This window comes from Monodon monoceros, unplaced genomic scaffold (assembly GCF_005190385.1).
Source record: "Monodon monoceros isolate NGI ecotype Baffin Bay Population unplaced genomic scaffold, NGI_Narwhal_1 Super_Scaffold_7, whole genome shotgun sequence".
Lineage (NCBI taxonomy): Eukaryota > Metazoa > Chordata > Mammalia > Artiodactyla > Monodontidae > Monodon > Monodon monoceros.
In genome coordinates, this window is record NW_021703784.1 from 23,142,782 (window position 1) to 23,164,997 (window position 22,216).

Genomic DNA, 22,216 nt, shown 5'->3' on the forward strand with positions numbered 1-22,216 from the left:
TCTGCACCTTATATTCCTTGCCCTGCCAGCTACGGCCTCCACTCCCACCCATGCCTTTTACAGTCAACCTCAACCGTGGCCACTTATCTCTTCATTTATCAACCCACTTCAATATGGCTTCTACCTCCACTACTTGATTAAAATTGCTCTGGGAAAGGTCACCAATTATTGCCTCATTGCTAAAATTAATGACCCCTTTTGAGTCTTTGCAGTTCTTTCTTGATTATTTTTAAGCTTCCATTAAAGCCAAACTGTGTTAGGCACTAGATGTCCAAGACTGATTAAAACAGTCCCTATCTTAAAAAGCTCAGTCTAATGGGAGAAATAGTCACAGAGATGATTTTAACACCTGGTAAATAATTTCAATGACAGAAGCCTATACATGATAGAAGGAAATCACCGGGAACAGGAGCTAGTAACAGTTTCAAAGAAGCAATGAACAATTGAAGTTTTATAGGTTTAACAGGAATTCATAATGTTGTAGACACTGAAAAAGGATATTTCAGACAGAGTATATATGTGTGAAAAATAGAGAAATGACCTTAACTCAGGCCGCATCAGTGAGCAGGAAGGAAGGGATGGATCTAGGAGAAATTAATTAACCTGTCAGGCAAAATTTGATATCACTGATTACTCTTCCTTTCTTGATACTCTCTCTGGCTTTCCTCCTATCCCACTCTTCTGTGGGATTCTTTTTATATTCCCAAGTGTCTGTCTCCATCTTCCTCACACTCTAAATGGTCTCAAGAAGATTTGATCCCAGCCTCCTACTGGTTGGTAGACACTGCAAACTGGGTCACTATAAAAAGTTTTCATTTGCAACTTTAATGATGTATTGATGAGAAAAAGAATATTCAGTTCTCTCCACAGGATTAGTCAAATTAATTGCTTTCATATAAGTAACGTCCAAACAAACATGTACAAAAAATAGCAGTTATGAGGATAATATAGTGCATGAATAGTGGCCTCAGGTACACTACCACAGATTAATTAAATGTATAGAACAGAAGCAAGCAGAAAGTGATCCTGGGACAATGAAACTGCAGAATTTGTGGTTTAGAAATAATCTAACTAGAATTTAATTGCAGATGAGAAAAACTGATGATACAAATTTTAACCATATCCAGGTTTTTAAAAACGATTGCAGAATGAATTAACGGGAGAAGAATTCTAGGCTTGTGCTTTCTCTGAAGAATGTGGGTGAGTCCTCTACATCCAAATTCAAATCTGAAAATCTTCTGCAGAATTGCCCGTAAGAATCACAATTCCTAAGCAGAAACCTAAGAAAAAAGATGGTTTCTAAGGTAACCAAGTCCCATATCCATACCATACATGATCCAACGTATCAAAGTCATCACCTGAGCTTGCCAGAAATTAACTGGAAGAGCTGATGTGTTATATTTGTGTCCTAAGGCTGCAACCCTTTAAACAAATGGACTCCATGTTCCACATTAGCTGAAGAAAGAAAATGCACCTTTGTGAAGGTCAAAGAAAATGCACCTTTGTGCATTTTCAAGAAGGAAATGCACCTTTGTGAAGGTCAAAGAGGAAAATGTGAGAATAATCTCTTCTGATGACTGTGCTCTTAACTCCCAATGGCCAATGGAAACAAAATCCTTATGACGTTACAGAAGCAACTTTTAAAAACTTCTGAAGAGATATTAAAAATAGAACAATTCAGTTGTCCTATTCATACTCTCTTGCTAATTTTATTTCTACCCCCCAAAAAAAAGTCTGAAAATTATTCATTCAAGAAAGGAAACAAACATTCGGGAGAGATGATTCTTTGGTTTGTAACTTGAACTACACTTTTAGAACATCTAATAACTGCAGCTCAGACTCTTTGCTTCCCTTTTAAAAGAAAGCCATTTTAATTACACATTGATAGAACCATTTTGGAAAACAAAACAAAAACCCTCTTTCTTTTACCCTCTAGGGGTAAGAAGAGAGAAGAGAAGGGGTCAGTAGGAATACAGTTAATCTCTTCATGCAGCTCAGTATCATAAATACTGTTTGGTATATATCACAAACAATAATGTTATGCAAAGTTTTTTTTCTTCATTCAATCCAATTCCACTAAATGAGCTTATTTGTAAGTGGATCAGCTGTTACCACATTGTAAACTGCATTTAAAATTATTTTCTTTCCTCTTGAGAATTTCATTTAATAGGCTTATGTAAATTAAGTACCTGTATTTATTGCCCCATCCAAATAAAAAGAGAGCAAGTTGTCAATAACAAACATTCTGCAACAATATAACCCAGGCATCTACGTTAATAAAATGCTTGAATGGAATGCTAAGACTATGTTATTTCAATGAGTTGTAATACAATAGCATCCACTGGGACACAGAGACAAGACAAGTATATTTATGGAGGATGTGGTAAACTAGGAAAATTACAAATCCAACCAGCACTTGATAAAGACCTCCAATAAAAAACTTTTCAGATTATTCAAATGACAGCTATACTGGAAACAAACCAGATAATATAGTCTGCTGGCCTGAACAAACATACTAGACCTAAACCGAAGCACAGAGGGAAAGAAAAGTGCCCAGAAACCACCCCTCTAAGTCATCTCAAAAGATTTCCTTTTGATGCACAAACTAAGGAGAATAGGACAATTATATCTTTCGGAGACCTGATTCAGTACCAAATATGTATGCGGTAGTATTATAAAGTCTGTTCTTTCATCTTTAACTTCAGCTATGCTGTCCTGTGCTCTGCATTTTGTAGTTGTCCCTCCTTGTGTCATTAGTTACACAGAAGACCTATTAAAGAAAGCAACCCAACTGTAAATTGACATTTTACTATCAGAAAGCAAGATGGCAAAACACATCAATAGCTATCATCATAATCCTCATCTCTTCATCTACCATTAAGTATCCTCTCTTTTCCCAGTGCTTTCTATAAGCTATATAATTTAATGCTCAAACAACCACAAAGGACAGACTTTCTTAACTTTTCACATAAGATGAAAATAAGACTCCAACAGGTTAAATTGCCACAGTCTCACAGCTAGTAAGTAGCATAGCAGAATGTGAACTCACATATCCCTCCAAAGGCTTTATTTACTCTAATCTCTTTAACCTAGGAACTCTACTCCAAATTTATCCTAAGTAAATAAATAAACAAAACCAAAACACAGACTCATAAAAGATATTTTTGCTCTTTATAGCAAAAATCAGAAACAACCAAATAGCTAACATTAGGAGAATGGTACTTCAACAGAATGAAATATTGTATAACTAACATGAAGACCATATAAATAATGTTTAAAGAAAAGGAAACCCTGAAATTAATATGGAGAGTTTTAGCTCCGGCAATGGTAAAATAGTTTGTAACCTACTAGCACTCCCACAGATGGCAATTATAACCTCCACTCAAAATATGTAAAACAACTCTTTGAAGGCACTGGAGGGCAACCAAAATCAAGTAGGAACTGAACAGGATTACCAAGAAAGAAGGAAATCTTGCTGGGTGAAATCCTTGTTGTATTAGTTTTCAATTGCTGCAAAACAAATTACCACAAACTTAGCCATTTAAAATAGCATGCATGGAGCCTGTGACCAAGATTGCGGAGTAGAAGGACGTGCTCTCACTCCCTTTTGTGAGAACACGAGAATCACAACTAGCTGCTGGACAATCATCGACTGGAAGACACTGGAACTCACTAAAAAGATACCCCACATCCAAAGACAAAGGAGAAGCCACAATGAGAAGGTAGCAGGGGTGCAATCACAGTAAAATCAAATCCCAAAACGGCTGGGTGGGTAACTCACAGACTGCAGAACACTTATACCACAGAAGTCGACCCACTGGAGTGAAGATTCTGAGCCCCACGTCAGGCCTCCCAACCTGGGGGTCCTGCAACAGGAGGAGGAATTCATAGAGAATCAGACTTTGAAGGCTAGCGGGGTTTGACTGCAGGACTTCCACAGGACTGGGGGAAGCAGAGACTCCACCCTTGGAGGGCACACACAAAGCAGTGTGTGCATTGGGACATAGGGGAAGGAGCAGTGACAAAAGGGGAGACTGAACCAGACCTACCTGCTAGTGTTGGATGGTCTCCTGCAAAGGCAGGGGGTGGCTATGGCTCACCGGGGGTACAAGGACACTGGCAGCAGAAGTTCTGGGAAGTACTCCTTGGCGTGAGCCCTCCCAGAGTCCACCATTAGCCCCAACAAACAGCCCAGGTAGGCTCCAGTGTTGGGTTGCCTCAGGACACACAACCAACAGGGAGAGAATGCAGCCCCACCCATCAACAGACAAGCATATTAAAGTTTTACTGAGCTCTGCCCACCAGAGCAACAGCCAGTTGTACGCACCATCAGTCCCTCCCATCAGGACACTTGCACAAGCCTCTCAGATAGCCTCATCCACCAGAGAGCAGACAGCAGAAGCAAGAAGACCTACAATCCTTCAGCCTGTGGAACAAAAACCACATTCACAGAAGGACAGACAAGATGAAAAGGCAGAGGGCTATGTACCAGATGAAGGAACAAGATAAAACCCCAGAAAAACAACTAAATGAAGTGGAGATAGGCAATCTTCCAGAAAAAGAATTCAGAATAATGATAGTGAAGATGATCTAGGACCTCGGAAAAAGATTGGAGGCAAAGATCAAGAACATGCAAGAAATGTTTAAAAAGACCTAGAAGAATTAAAGAACTAACAAACAGAGATGAACAATACAATAACTGAAATGAAAAATACACTAGAAGGAATCAATAGCAGAATAACAAAGGCAGAAGAACGGATAAGTGAACTGAAAGACAGAATGGTGGAATTCACTGCTGCGGAACAGAATAAAGAAAAAAGAATGAAAAGAAATGAAGACAGCCTAAGAGACCTCTGGGACAACATTAAATACAACATTATTCGCATTATAGGGGTCCCAGAAGGAGAAGAGAGATAAAAAGGACCAGAGAAAATATTTTAAGAGATTATAGTTGAAAACTTCCCTAACGTGGGAAAGGAAATAGCCACCCAACTCCAGGAAGCACAGTGCGTCCCATACAGGATAAACCCAGGCAGAAGCACGCCGAGACACACAGTAATCAAACTGGCAAAAATTAAAGACAAAGAAAAATTACTGAAAGCATCAAGGGGAAAACGACAAATAACGTACATGGGAACTCCCATAAGGTTAACAGCTGATTTCTCAGCAGAAACTCTACAAGGCACAAGGGAGTGGCAAGACATACTTAAAGTGATGAGGGGAAGAACCTACAACCAAGATTACTCTACCAGCAAGGATCTCATTCAGATTCGATGGAGAAATCAAAAGCTTTACAGACAAGCAAAAGCTAAGAGAATTCAGCACCACCAAACCAAGTATACAACAAATGCTAAAGGAACTTCTCGAAGTGAGAAACACAAGAGAAGAAAATGACCTACAAAAACAAATCCAAAACAATTGAGAAAATGGTCATAGGAACATACATATCGATAATTACATTAAACGTGAATGGATTAAATGCTCCAACCAAAAGACACAGGCTTGCTGAATGCATACAAAAACAAGACCCATATATATGCTGTCTACAAAAGACCCACTTCAGAACTAGGGACAAATACAGACTGAAAGTGAGGGAATGGAAAAAGATATTCCATGCAAATGGAAATCAAAAGAAAGCTGAACTAGCAATACTCATATCAGACAAAACAGACCTTAAAAAAAAGAATGTTCCAAGAGACAAGGAAGGACACAACATAATGATCAAGGGATCAATCCAAGAAGAAGATATAACAATTATACATACATATGCACCCAACATAGGAGCACCTCAAAACATAACGCAACTGCTAGCAACTATATAAGAGGAAATCAACAGTAACACAATAATACTGGGGGACTTTAACACCTCACTTACACCAATGGACAGATCATCCAAAATGAAAATAAATAAGGAAACAGAAGCTTTAACTGACACATTAGACCAGATAGATTTAATTGATATTTATTGGACATTCCATCCAAAAACAGCAGATTACACTTTCTTCTCAAGTGCGCTCGGAACATTCTCCAGGATAGATCACATCATGGGTCCCAAATCAAGCCTCAGTAAATTTAAAAACACTGAAATCCTATCAAGCATCTTTTCTTACCACAACGCTATGAGATTAGAAATGAATTACAGGGAAAAAATCGTAAAAAACACAAACACATGGAACCTAAACAATACGTTACTAAATAACCAAGAGATCACTGAGGAAATCATAAAATACCTAGAGACAAATGACAATGAAAACACGATGACTCAAAACCTACGGGATGGAGCAAAAGCAGTTCTAAGAGGGAAGTTTATAGCTATACAAGCCTACCTCAAGAAACAAGAAAAATCTGAAATAAATACTCTAACCTTACACCTAAAGGAACTAGAGAAAGAAGAAGAAACAAAACCCAAAGTTAGCAGAAGGAAAGAAATCATAAAGATCAGAGCAGAAATAAATGAAATAGAAACAAAGAAAACAATAGCAAAGATCAATAAAACTAAAAGCTGGTTCTATGAGAAGATAAACAAAATTGATAAACCAGTAGGCAGACTCATCAAGAAAAAGACAGAGAGGACTCAAATCAATAAAATTATAAATGAAAAAGGAAAAGTTACAACAGACACCGCAGAAATACAAAGCAACCTAACAGACTACTATAAGCAACCCTATGCCAATAAAATGGACAACCTGGAAGAAATGGACAAATTCTTAAAAAAGTATAACCTTCCAAGACTGAACCAGGAAGAAAGAGAAAATATGAACAGACCAATCACAAGTAATGAATTTGAAACTGTGATTAAAAATCTTCCAACAAACAAAAGCCCAGGACCAGATGGCTTCACAGGCAAATTCTATCAAACATTTAGAGAAGAGCTAACACCAATCCTTCTCAAACTCTTCCACAAAACTGCGGAGGAAGGAACACTCCCAAACTCATTCTATGAGCCCACCATCACCCTGATACCAAAACCAGACAAAGATACTACAAAAAAGAAAATTACAGACCAATACCACTCATGAATATAGATGCAAAAGTCCTCAACAAAATACAAGCAAACAGAATCCAACAACTCATTAAAAGGATCATACACCATGATCAAGTGGGATTTATCCCAAGGATGCAAGGATTCTTCAATATACGCAAATCAATCAATGTGATACACCATATTAACAAACTGAAGAAGAAAAACCATATGATCATCTCAATAGATACAGAAAAAGCTTTTGACAAAATTCAACACCCATTTATGATAAAAACTCTCCAGAAAGTGGGCATAGAGGGAACCTACCTCAACATAATAAAGGCCATATATGACAAACCCACAGCAAACATCATTCTCAATGGGAAAAACTGAAAGCATTTCCTCTAAGATCAGGAACAAGACAAGGATGTGCGTGCTCACCACTATTATTCAACATAGTTTTGGAAGTCCTAGCCATGGCAATCAGAGAAGAAAAAGAAACAAAAGGAATACAAATTGGAAAAGAAAAAGTAATTGTCACTGTTTGCAGATGACATGATACTATACATAGAGAATCCTAAAGATGCCACCAGAAAACTACTAGAGCTAATCAATGACTTTGGTAAAGTTGCAGGATACAAAATTAATGCATAAAAATCTCTTGCATTCCTATATAGTAATGATGAAAAATCTGAATGAGAAATTAAGGAAACATTTCCATTTACCATTGCAACCAAAAGAATAAAATACCTAGGAATAAACCTACCTAGGGAGACAGAAGACCTGTATGCAGAAAACCGTAAGAAACTGATGAAAGAAGTTAAAGATAATACCAACAGCTGGAGAGATATACCATGTTCTTGGATCGGAAGAATCAATATTGTGAAAATTACTGTACTACCCAAAGCAATCTATAGATTCAATGCAATCCCTATCAAATTACCAATGGCATTTTTTACTAGAACTAGAACAAATCATCTTAAAATGTGTATGGAGACACAAAAGACCCCAAATAGCCAAAGCAGTCTTGAGGGAAAGAAATGGAGCTGGAGGAATCAGACTCCCTGACTTCAGACCATACTACAAAGCTACAGTAATCAAGACAATATGGTACTGGCACAAAAACAGAATCATAGATCAATAGAACAAGATAGAAAGCCCAGAGATAAACCCATGCACCTATGGTCAACTAATCTATGACAAAGGAGGCAAGGATATACAATGGAGAATCGACAGTCTCTTCAATAAGTGGTGCTGGGAAAACTGGACAGCTACTTGTAAAAGAATGAAATTAGAACACTCCCTAACACCATACACAAAAATAAACTCAAAATGGATTAGAGACCTAAATGTAAGACCAACACTATAAAACTCTTAGAGGAAAACATAGGAAGGACACTCTTTGGCATAAAACACAGCAAGGTCTTTTTTGATCCACCTCCTAGAGTAATGGAAATAAAAACAAAAATAAACAAATGGGACCTAAAGAAACTTAAAAGTTTTTGTACAGCAAAGGAAACCATAAACAAGACGAAAAGACAACCCTCAGAATGGGATAAAATATTTGCAAACGAATCAACAAAGGTAAATCGCCAAAATATATAAACAGCTCATGCACCTCAATATTAAAAAAACAAACAACCCAATCCAAAAATGGGCAGAAGACCTAAATAGACATTTCGCCAAAGAAGACATACAGGTGGCCAAGAAGCACACGAAAAGCTGCTCAACATCACTAATTATTAGAGAAATGCAAATCAAAACTACAATGAGGTATCACCTCACACCAGTTAGAATGGGCATCATCAGAAAATCTACAAACAACAAATGCTGGAGAGGGTGTGGAGAAAAGGGAACCCTCTTGCATTGTTGGTGGGAATGTAAATTGATACAGCTACTATGGAGAACGGTATGGAGGTTCCTTAAAAAACTAAAAATAGAATTACCATATGATCCAGCAATCCCACTACTGGGCATATACCCAGAGAAAACCATAATTCAAAAAGACACATGCACCCCAATGTTCACTGCAGCACTATTTACAATAGCCAGGTCATGGAAACAACCTAAATGCCCGTCGACAGATGAATGGATAAAGAAGATGTGGTACATATATACAATGGAATATTACTCAGCCATAAAAAGGAATGAAATTGAGTCATTTGTTGAGACGTGGATGAATCTAGAGACTGTCATACAGAGTGAAGTAAGTTAGAAAGAGAAAAACAAATATCATATATTAACGCATATAAGTGGAACCTAGAAATATGGTGCAGATGAACTGGTTTGCAGGGCAGGGATTGAGGCACAGATGTAGAAAACAAACATATGGACACCAAGGGAGGAAAGCCGTGGTGGGGTGGAGGTGGGGGTGTGATGAACTGGGCGATTGGTATTGACATGTATACACTGATATGTATAAAATTGATGACTAATAAGAACCTGCTGTATAAAAAAATAAATAAAATTAAATTTTAAAAAATAGCATCCATTATATAGTTCACAATTCAGCAAGTCAGAAATCTAGCCAGCATGACTAAGGTCTCTGTTTAGTCACAAGACTGAAATCAAGATGTTGGCTCAGCCAAGTTCTCGCCTGGAACCTCTGGAGAAAAATCTGCTTCCAAGGTCACACAGTCCTCTGGCAGAATATAGTTCCTTGTGGTTATAGGACTGAGGTCCCTGTTTCCTTGATGGCTGTTAGCTAGGAATTTCTCTCAATTCCTTAAGACTGCCTTCTCATGTGGCCCCCATCATCTTTAAGCCAGCAATAGTGTGTCAAATCCTCCCTGTGCTTTGAATTTCTGAGTTCCTCTTCTGCCACCATGCAGAAAAAACTCTAATTTTAAAGGATCTCATGTGAGTAGTGAGCGCACCCCCACAAGATAACCTCCCGATATTAAGGTCAACTGTGCTATATAACATATCATCACAGAGATGATGTCTCAACATATTCACAGGCACCAGGGATTAGTGTGTGGAATCTTGAGGGGCGATTTTTAGCATTCTCCCTACCATACGCACTTATATGGCTTTTTCTCTGAGGGGACTCCCAGTCCTCTCAGTATGGACTGCTAACACTAAAGCAGAAAGCCACTATCTATTACTCTGAAGAGTCAGAACATATACCTCAGGCCCAGAGAATCTAGAAATTAAGAAGAGAAATCCCAAAGCAGAGGGAGTCACAGAGATAGCTCATATATCTATGTATAATTCTTCTAAGAACCTTGGTTGACAGCTGAAATGCACATGTAAGTGACAAAACTCCTAGAAACTTAAGGAGAAACAACAGCTGGAAGACAGAAAGAGCTGAGTAGAAATCCAGCTGCTGTTCACTGAAAAAGACAAAATTTGGAGTCTCAGTCCCACCAAATTAGATAAGTTTGGTATATACCTTGATCTTTCCACTGAAACTCCAGAAAGGATCCAGGACTAAGGAATGTGCCCCAAAACTAAGGATGAAACCAAAAGAGAACTTCCTTAAAAAGGCCAAACATGAAGCCTCCACAAGTTCAAGGGGGTCTGTCAAAAACTTAACCACCTAGTAGAACAAAACACCCTTCAGAAGAAGATAACAAAATTCAGAGCTTCTACAACACAGCATCTGGAATGTACAATAATATACAATTTTGAAAAAAATTGAAAAATGTGGCTCACAGTCAAGAGAAAAAACAATCAATAGAGACAAATCCACAAATGATCCAGATACTGGAATTAATAAATAAGAATTTTCTATAACAAATATATAAAAGAGTCTACATAAAAAGGTAGACTTAATGGGTAAAAAATGGATATTTCAATAGAGAATGAAATAATCAAAAAAAAATCAAATGGAAAAGCAGAAATCCCAGATTTTGAAACAAAATGTATAAAATAAAAACTTTATCAGATAGAACTGACAGAAAATTGGACACAATAGCAAAAAGAATCAATGGCTCAAGACAGGTAGACTGAAATTATCCAAAAACAACTTAGATTAAATTGACAAGTAACCAGAAAACAAAACCAAATAAAACTAATACAAGAACAAAAACATCTGAATATCCCTATATCTACTAAAGAAACTAAATTCAGAATTTAAAATTTTCCCACAAAAATTTTCCAAGCACTGCTGGCTTCACTGATGAATTCTATCAATCATTTAAGGATAAAATAATAACAACCTTAAAATCATCAAACTTCTCTCATGAGGCTAACATAACCCTGACACCAACATCTGCTAAAGACATTATAAAACAAAATTAAAGACCAATATTACTCATGAACATTGATGTAAAAATTCTTTAAAAATATTAGCAAACTTAACCAAGCAATATATAAAAAGGAGAGTACACAATGACCAATTTGGGTCTAGCCCAGAAATGCAAAATCCATTAATGTAATTCACCACATTAACTGAATCAGGAACAAAAACTGTATATTATCTTAATAGAAATAAAAAATACGCATGACTAAATTATGCCCATTCATAATTTTAAAAAGAAAAGCACTCAGAAAGCTAGGAAGAGAAGAGAACTTTATCAATTTGATGAAAGACAGCTATGATGTAGGTAACCAGACATTTGGTTAACTTCCTAGCTCTATCTCCTTTATGAGGTATCTCCTACCTGATAAATTAGGTCCTGATAAATGATCCCTGTTGGTAGTCTGCATCTGGACTAAGAGAACTACTAATAATCTGACAGGAAGTATAAATTCAAGCTTCTTTGTAATGGATATGTCCTTTGCAAGGACCATGTAAAAGATACCTATGGCGTTAAAAAAAGACAGCAGCTCCCGAGGGGCATGAAACTCCTAACCTAGTATGGCTCCCCCAAACACTTAATGGGGATCTTGTCTTCTTGCACCTGAAATCTCACCTAGGATGGGGAGCAGTGGAGGGGACTGAGTTCCAAGATTAACAGACACCTGAAGCCCAGTATGGCAATCACAGTTTTACTTCCCTTTCCGATATTTAGATGAACCCAAGACAAACTCTGGAGAGGCAAAATGGAATAAACAATCTACACTCTACATCTATTTAATGGTGAAATATTAAATGCATTTGCCCAAAATCAGGGAAAAGGCAAGAATGTCTGCTCTCACCACTTCTGTTCAATATTATATTGGAAGTCCTAGCCATTGCAGTAGGCAGGAAAAATGAATAAAAGCACAGTAATTGAAAAGGAAAAATTAAGACTTCTATTCTTAGAAGACAGAATTGTTTATGCAGAAAATCCTAAAGAATCTACCAAAAAAGAAACCTTAATAGATTTACCAATTTTACAGGATACAAAATCAAAGCACCAACTGTATTCTAGTTTGCTGTACTAGCAACAATATAATTTTTTTTTCAAATAACAGTTACATGTTATAAAAAAAATCACAAAATACTTAAAAAGAAATTTACAATAGGGGAAGCATTTAAGGAAGGATTTTCAGGGCGGTGAAAATATTCTGTATGATACTATAAAGGTGGATGAATGTCATTACACATTGGTCCAGACCCATAGAACGTACAACACCCAAAGTATACCCTAATGTAAAGTGTGTCCTTTGGGCAATTACTATGTGTCAATTTAGGCATCAGTTTTAACAAATATATCCACCTGGGGTAGTCTACCCATGTGGGGGATAAGGGGATATATAGGAAATCTTTGTACCTTCCTCTCAATTTTGTCGTGAACCTAAAACTACTCTAAAAAAATAAAGTCTTAAAAACAAATCATAAAAAACTTTAAAAGAAACACAAAACTCTTTGAGAACTGTAACAGAAAATTCTAAAACAACGATGTCAGCAATTAAAGCTCTAAAGAAACAAATGGAGAGAGAATTCATGTTTGTGAATTGGAAGATTCAATATTATTAATATTAATATATCAATTCTCCTCAAACTGATCAATGCCATCATCATTAAAATTCTAACATGTTTATAATAGAAGCTAATAGGCATATTCTAAAATTTATATGGAAATTCAAAAGACTTAGAATAGGCAAAATAATATTGAAGAAAAATAAAATTGAAGGGCTTACATCATACCTGTTTCCATGACTTACTATAAAACTACAGTAATTAAGGCAGTGTGATATTGGCAATAAGCATAGATACAGATTAAACAGAGAAGAATAGAAAGTTCAACAATGGACCCACAAAATAGATCAACTGAGTTTAGGCAGAAGACAAAGTAATTTATTGGGGAAAGAATAGTCTTTTGAAGAAATGGTCTGTAAGATCTGAAAATCCATAAGGAAATAAATATATACTGATCCCCACCTCATACCATATATTTAAAAAATCCATTCCAATAGAATATAAAACCTAAAACTATAAGCTTCTAGACCAGGGGTCCCCAACCCCCAGGCCGCGGACTGCTACCGGTCCACAGCCTGTCAGGAAAGGGGCTGCACAGCAGGAGGTGAGCAGCCAGCAAGCAAAGCTTCATCTGCCATTCCACATCACTCGCATTACTGCCTGAACCACCACCACCACAGCTCCACCAGTCCGTAGAAAAATTGTCTTCAAACGAAACCGGTCCCTGGTGCCAAAAAGGTTGGGAACTGCTGCTCTAGATGATAACCAAGAAGAGTATCTTTGTGATATCTTCGTATAAGCAAAGCCTTCATAGGGCACAGAAAGCACTAGCCAAAAAAAGAAATAAAAGTAATAAACTAGACTCAAGTTTAAATTTTCTGTACTTCGAAAGATACCATTAAGAAAGTAAAAGGAAAGCTACAGACCAAGAGAAAATATATGCAAGAGGTATGTCTGGAAAAGGATTTTGAACAAGATTATGTAAACAATCCAGTTTTTCCATTGGACACGAACTGAAGAGAAACTTTTGCAAAAGGTATAGAACACTTAGGTTGACTTCCATCTCTTTGGCTATTGTAAATAATGCTGCAGTAAACATCACAGTACAGATATCTCTTCAAAGTAGTATTTCATTTCCTTCAGATATATACCAAGAAGTGGAATTGCTGGATCACATGGTAGTTCTAATTTTAATTTTTTGAGGAACCTCCACATTGTACTCCATGGTGGTTATACCAATTTATAATACATTCCCACCAACAGTGCACAAGGGTTTTCTTTTCTCCATATCCTCACCAGCATGTTATCTCTTATCTTTTTAATAACAGCCATTCTAACAGATTTGAGATGACATCTTACAGCGCTTCTGGTTTGCATGTTTCTAGTGATTAGTGATATTGAGCACATTTTCATGTACCTATTGGCCATTTGTATGTCTTCTTTGGGAAAGTCTATTCAAGTCTTCTGTCCATTTGTATGTCTTCTTTGAAAAAAAATGTCTATTCAAGTCTTCTGCCCACTTTTTGAATCAGGTTGTTTGACTTTTTGCTATTTAACTGAATGAGTTCCTTCCATATCTTGGATGTTATAATTCCTTATCAGATATATGGTTTGCAAATATTTTCTCCCATTCCATAAGCTACATTTACATTTGTTGTTGGTTTTGTTGTTGCTTGTTTGTTTGTTTTGCTGTGCAGAAGCTTTTCTGTTTAATGTAATCACACCTGTGTATTTTTGATTTTTTTTGCCTGTGTTGTCATGCCATAGCCTATGTTTTCTTCTAGGAGTTTTATGGTTTCAAGTCTTAAATTTAAATCTTTAATCCATTTCAAGTTAATTTTTGTAAGTGGTGTAAGTTAGGGGCCCAGTTTCATTCTTTTGCATGTGGATATCCAGTTTTCCTAGCACCATTTATTGAAGAGACTACACTTCCCCCACTGAGTATTTTTGGCTCCCTTGTCAAATATTAGTTAACCAACTATGCACAGGTTTATTTCTGGGCTCTCAATTCTTTTCCACTGATCCATGTACCTGTTTTATGACAGCACCATACTGTTTTATTATAGCTTTGTGATATATATAGTTTAAACCAGGAAATATGTGTACAATGGAATACTATTCAGCCATAAAAAAGGAAATCCTGCCATTTGTGACAACATGGATGAACTTTGAGGGTATTATGTGAGTGAAATAAGTCAGGCAGAGAAATACAAAACAAAAAACTGTATGATCTTGTTTATATGTGGCATCTAAAAGAGTCAAACTCATAGAAGCAGTAGATTGGTGGTTGCCAGGGTTGGGGAGTGGAATATGGGTGATGGTAATCAAACTTCAAATTCTAAAAGAAATAAGTTCTGGGGATCTAACATAAAGCATGGTGACTATAGTTAAGTGCTGTATTATATACTTCAAAGTTGCTAAAAGGATAGGTCTTAAATGTTCTTGTCAAAAAAAAAAAAAGGTAACCATGTGAGATGATGAACGTGTTCACTAACCTTATTGTGGTAATCATTTCACAGTCTATACATATACCAAAGCATCACATTATATACCTTAAACTTATGTTTATATACTTAAACTTAAATGTTATGTCAATTATCTCAAAACTGGAAAAAGAAAGATATAGGAATGGTCAAAAGCACAAGAAAAAATGCTTAACATCACTATCTGATAAAGGAAATGAAAATTAAAACCAAAAACAGGATACCACTAGAATAACTAAAATTAAGACTAATAATAACAAAATTTTTCAGAGTACATGTAACAAATGGAAACTGTCATCTATGCTGATCTACAATAACACAACTACTTTGGAATATTGTTCGGCAATTTTGTTTAAAGCAGGAATTCTCAACCTCAGCATTATAGATATTGTGTACCAAATAATTCTTTGCATGCAGAGCTATCTTGTACCTTGTATGTTGTTTAGCAGTATCTTTAACCTCTATCCAACCCTCACTCAGTCGTGATTATCAAAAATGTTTCTAGACACTGGCAAATGTCCCCCAAGGTGGAAAAATCATCCATAGTTGAGACTCACTCCTTTATTAAACATACAACTACTCAGCAATTTCATTCCTGGGCATTTACCCAACGGATATGAACACGAATGTACTTAAAAGATTTGTACATGACTGATCACAACAATTTTATTCATACTAGCCAAGAAGCAGAAATAACCCAAATGTCCATCAGCAAGTGAACAGATAAACAAATTGTACTACATTCACACAATGGAATACAACTCAGCATTGAAAATGAAATAACTACTCACCAATCCAACAACACGAAAGAATTTTTAAAACATATGTTAAAGAAACCAAACATAAAAGAGTATACACTGTATAATTATGTTTATTGTTAAGTCCTACAATGGACAAAGCTAATAAGCTAGTTAAATGAATAGTAGTAGTTGTATTAGAGGAGGGCAGCGGGCTGGAAAGGGCATAAGGGAACTTGCTTAAAATCTGTGCCTGTATTGCATATAAATTATACCTCTAAAAATGTAAAATTAAAAAATGTATGATACTGCACTAAAACTATAAGTATGCAGATTTATGTTGACAAAATGACAAAAACAAAAAGAAAATATAAGTACTTTTAAAATCATGTCATTTTTTTTGATCTCACAGTTATATACTTATATTTTAAACATTATTTGGGCAGGGAAATTTTAAAATGCCAATTCATTGCTTGGGACCAGCCTGCTACATAAGCAAAGCAAGATCATTAAACATTGTTTTGAGATGTTGAATTTAACTGAAGAATGCTTGAGTTTCCACAATTCGACCCAGATACCAAGGCTTAGCACTCATTTCTCCTTTTTACTCTTTTCAATTAGCTAGTCATCAATTCCTAAATTACACAGTACCTCACTCATTTTTTTTGTTCATACATTCATTCAATTGGCAAATGAATTGTATGTTTCCCCATGAAGGTCAAAGTCTTCATATCATCCATCTGCCAGTGTAACCTGACACATTTAAAAATTGGTATGCATAGCAAAACCAATTTAAGATTAATATTTTTCATTCCCATTTAATTTCCCATGACAACTCACCCTCATATTCACAATGTTTCCTTCATTTCACTAATGAGCTAAAGACAGCTTTCATATTTATTTCACTTCTTTCTGAACTGGACACATTTGGCAATACCAACCATTTAAGTGAGCCAACGTCCAATTCTGAATAGGTTCTGAAAACATTTCACTGTGATCTATTTCACTTATAAAGCTACATGGTACTGAGTTCTTTCACTACAAGCAAACAAGTGAGAAAAGTTGTAACAAATTACCAAGGGTTAATAGTGCCAGACATGTAGTCATATAAACGGATGTGCCTTCTACTCTAGCAAGTGAGATTCGGCTCAGAGCAGGCAGAAATCTCTGAACAGTGAGCAACGTGTGGTTTTCACTGGAGAGGAGAAGGTCCAAACCAAAATCCTTTCTCAAAGCATACCAGGAACAGTATGAAACAGCTTATTTAATATGCCTATATTTTTCTGTAATACAAACTACAAACACGAAAGTTCACGAGTCTTCTTGGCTGGGGGAACAGAACAGTGTAAAGGGGTGTGGGTTTGGGGGCAGTGGAGAAGAATGTGAAATAATATTTTCTAGCGTAAACAGGCACAGGTTCCAGGAATTAAAGAAAAAATTAATGTCCTAGGTATAATGCAAGATTTGGTAGTAAATCAAGGCTGAGATTTCCAGTACAGGCAATGGAATGAGTGGACCCTTTCTCTTCCCTCCAGAAAAGAATTAATTAAAAAGCATACAAGAAATAAGTATAAACCCCCACCGACCAACAGAAAGAGAGAGAAGATAATAGCAGACAGCAGATATTAACAAAATTTTATATTATGTTAAGTGGATGAAGGATGGTAAATAACTCAGCGGTGTGAAGAAAGATGTGAACTAAGTGCCTGCACAGGGCAATGCCCACAATATGCTAGACTAGTCACACTGCTAACAAATGACTCTCACCTCACCACATGCAATAAACTAAGGCAAATCTGCTCCCACACTATAAACTGAATTACAGCATCAGTTCCTACCAGACACATTTCCTACTAGACATAAGTAAGACAACACCCTGGATTCTCCTTCTGGTCGTCAGCTAGTCCCAAGCCAATGAAAAAAACTAGTATTACTAAGTACTTACACAGGCTCTCCTTATTGCTTACAGAGGCATAGTCTGTTTTTGCTATGGTAGTTTTTCACGAGAACACCTTTAATCCATTCACCAACTAAGAGATTGCATCTGTGCTACCTTGTAGCTTTGGTACTTTCCCCAACCCAGCATTCTCTTTGTGTCTGGGGAAAAGTACTTTCCTCCTTGTCTAATTCAAGCAAAATAGCTTCCTTTATGTTTCTCCAGGCCCAATGCTCACACTCCCAACTAACAGTTTCAGGGCTGGGTCTCCCTTCTCAGCGCTATAGCTGAGAAGGGGCACCTTCTCAGCTATACCTTCATTTAATTGTTTCAAAACAATTAAATGAGAATATAATATGATTTTTAAACATTAGTAAGCTTGAAATTCCTTTTTATAGGCAACTCTAAAATATAAATGAATTACCCTTACTGTACTTTGTCCTCCTCAGTTTGGCTATAAACAAGCTAACGCCAAACCTTTAATATCTATGGAAATCAATATTTGTAATTCTGCAATGATGAAACCAGATTCTGGGAAAAGGCTGAGAAACAGCTAGACAATGAAGTGAAAGGTACATCTGAATGTGTGTCTGTGAGCACACATGTGCTCACAAGTTAGGAACCATGGAGAGGAGAGAGGAAAGGCTCAAAGAACTCCTAGTATAATTTGGTAGAAGAATAAATCATAAGTTTTTTTCAAAAATTTTAATTGTTCCAAAAGAACTATGTATGTAAAGAATGCAGGTAGAAAAGGAGACCTCATCAAAAGACAAGATGCCCAACAAAAAGTGTTGCTGCCTTGATAGGTATTTCTCTGCAAGGAACAGCCAGTTAGTGGGCAGAAGAGAAAGTTGAGGTTGAGTTGGGTTTCTGTCACAAGTAAAAGATCTACTTTCTAGGGAGATAAATCATTCCTGCCTGCACATTTACATTAGTACTATAAGGTTCATAATACTCAACAAGTTATGATTCAACAGAACTATTATGAGTCAAGACACTATGCTACAGTTTACATCAGAGTTGTCAGTGAAAAAGAATACAGTGGCTGCAATATCCTGTGCCCTAACAAAGAAAGTCTCAAAAAAGAAAGTTCTTCATTTTCAATCTGGGTTCTGAAATTGGGTCAGGTTTCCTTAGCCTGTAGTTCTCCAAGTGTGGTCCACAGACACACACCCTCACCGATACCCTTTCAGGAAGTCTGCAAGGTCAAATCTGTCTTCATAATAATCCTATGTTTCACCATATTGACATTTTCAGTTGTGATACAAGACCAACAGTGGATTAAAAAAATGCCAGTGCATTAGCACCAATCAAGGGTTTGGCAACAAACTATACTAGCATCATTGTATTTTCCAACCCCATATACTCCCTGTAATAGATGTCAGTTTCACTTGCAAATGCCCTTTATAAACTAGTAAAAATAACTGATTTCATTACATCTCAACCCTTAAGTACAAGTGCACCCGTTTCCTGAGGCTGCCATAACAAATAACCACAAATGGCTATTTGGTGGCTTAAAATAGACATTTATTCTCCTGGCGTTCTAGAGGCCAGAAGTCCAAAATCAAATGTCAGCAAAGCCACACTCCCTCCAGAGATTCTTGGGGAGAATTCATTCCTTGCCTCTTCCAATTTCTTCTAGCTCCAGGTGTTCCCTGGCTTGTAGCCACATTAATCTCTGTCTCTATGATCACACATTGCCTCCTTCTCTTCTCCAAATGTGTCTTCTCTTCTGTCAGTGTCTCTCTTCCAAATGGACACTTATCATTGGATTTAGGTCCCACTTGCATAACCCAAAATGATCTCAAGATTTTTAACTTAATTACATCTGCTAAGACCCTTTTTCTGATTCAAGTAACATTCACAGATTCTGGGAGTTAGAATATGGACATATCTTTTGAGGGGCCTTTATTCAGCCCCTTAACAACAAGTCGTTTTAATACTCTGCATGACCAAATGGAAAGTGTGCATAAAGCACTTCTGCATAGTGAAATACAATGGTTATCTTGAGGAAAAGCACTTGTGAGACTGTATAAGCTGCAAACCGAACTAGACACTTTCTGTATGCAAATCATTATTACTTGAAAGAACAACTAACAAACTACAAAAGCAGCCCTAAAAGATAGAAACGTGTCTGGTACTATCAGTGGAGACTTGATGTGATTAAGATCTGACCCTCACAGCTAAGTCTTGATGTTCTACTGCTAAACATAAACTGAACACCAGCAACAGATAAGGCCACTCTGACCATGATGGATCAAAACAAAAACATGAACATCATCCAAACCACAAAATGTCTAAACATCCCCCTTTCCTGGCTAATAAGTGACTGCTGCTTCTTTACCAATTAAACCTTTAGCTTGCATTTATTCCTGCCTCCTTAAATATGAGATTTAAGATATCTAATTACAGAATCATCCCCATATCCCCACAGCATCTAACCCAGAGAAAAACCACCTTCTTTTACCTGTCTCATGAATCATCTAACACAAGCTCAAGTCCTATAATAAATCCTTTCTGACAATTCTTACTAAGACACTCCATGGTTCTCCAGGAAGCACTCACTCTCACTGCCACAAGTAATAAATCCAACTTCTTCAACCACAGGTGAACTAAAAGTTCCTGATAATATCTGGATAGAGGGCATTGACAATGGTTCTTGAACCCTGGGCATTTACAACATTTCTTCAAAAATAAACAGAAGTTAGCCTATTATTTCAAGGAAACAACTGACAGTATTTACTGCCACTGATAAAAATCAAGCTTTCTAGAGAAAATTCGAGTTTTAAAAACTTCTATTCACTGTGCACTGGATAGCATCCCAATACTTAAAGACTTCCCTTAATGCGAATGGTGGTGATATTAACAAATGTGGGGAGTGGTATTATAAAATGAAATGGGTCACCATTTGGAAGACCTGGATAACTCAGAAAACAAGTATCCAAATGAAAAAAAAAAAGCATGAGGTTAAAAGAATAATACATAAGCAAAAGGTCTTTGCAGAGCGCAACCCAGACCAAAGGATTTTACTATAACAAAGAACAAAATGTTACTGATGCGGTTTTATATTCTACGTTGCAACTAAACTTCAAGAAACTATCAGTGGTTGAGTTCTAGTGTAGTATCAAAGAAGAAGAGCCACAATTACTAGGTAGAGCTATTCCAACACATTCCAAGTACAAATATATGAGAGGCCAGATTTTCTTCATATACTTCAACAAAATATGTTGCAAACACACTGATCTCAAAAGTTGTTGTGAGGATCCAGTTGCCTTCAATTCTATTCAGCCAGACGTTAAAGACATTTGCAAAAAAAAAAAAATACAATAGTGCCTTATTCTCACTAATTTTTTTAAAACATACTTTATTTTACATTAAAAAAACACAGTAACATGTAAAGAGTGTGCTTTTTAGATCATTATAAAAATCTCTCGGAGATTCGTTCAAGATGGTGGAGCACAAGGACATGTTCTCACTCCCTCTTGCGAGAATACCAGATTCACAACTAACTGCTGAACAATCATCGACAGGAAGACACTGGAACTCACCAAAAAGCATACCCCACATGCAAAGACAACGGAGAAGCCACAATGAGACAGTAGGCGGGGCGCTATCACAGTAAAATCAAATGCTGTAACTGCTGGGTGGGTGACTCATAAACTGGAGAACACTTATACCACAGAAGTCCACCCACTGGAGTGAAGGTTCTGAGCCCCACGTCAGGTTTCCCAACCTGGGGATCCGGCAACGGGAGGAGGAATTGGTAGAGAATCAGACTTTGAAGGCTAGCAGGGTTTGATTGCAGAACTTCGACAGGACTGGGGAAAACAGAGACTCCACTCTTGGAGGGAACAAAGTAGTGTGCACATCGGGACACAGGGGAAGGAGCAGTGACCCCATAAGAGACTGAACCAGACGTACCTGTTAGTGTTGGAGAGTCTCCTGCAGAGGCAGGGGGTGGCTCTATCTAACTGTGAGGACAAGGACGCTTGCAGCAGAAGCACTGGGAAGTACTCCTTGGCTTGAGCTCTCCGAGAGTCTGTCTTAGCCCCACCAAACAGCTCAGGTAGGCTCCAGTGTTGGGCTGCCTCAGGCCACACAACCAACAGGGAGGGAACCCAGCACCACCCATCAGCAGACAAGCGGATTAAAGTTTTACTGAGCTCTGCCCACCAGAGCAACAGCTGGCTCTAACCACCACCAGTCGCTCCCATCAGAAAACTTGCACAAACCTCTTAGACAGCCTCATCCACCAGAGTGCAGACAGCAGAAGCAAAAAGAACTACAACCCTGCAGCCTGTGGAACAA

The 22,216-nt window shown here is 37.2% G+C and overlaps 1 protein-coding gene across 3 annotated transcripts in view; it reads right to left on the reverse strand.

Annotated features, from left to right (window-relative positions):
- DDX10 (DEAD-box helicase 10) overlaps positions 1-22,216 on the reverse strand; it is a 287,054-nt gene that overhangs the window by 154,795 nt on the left and 110,043 nt on the right. The gene's annotated exons all lie outside the window — the stretch shown is intronic.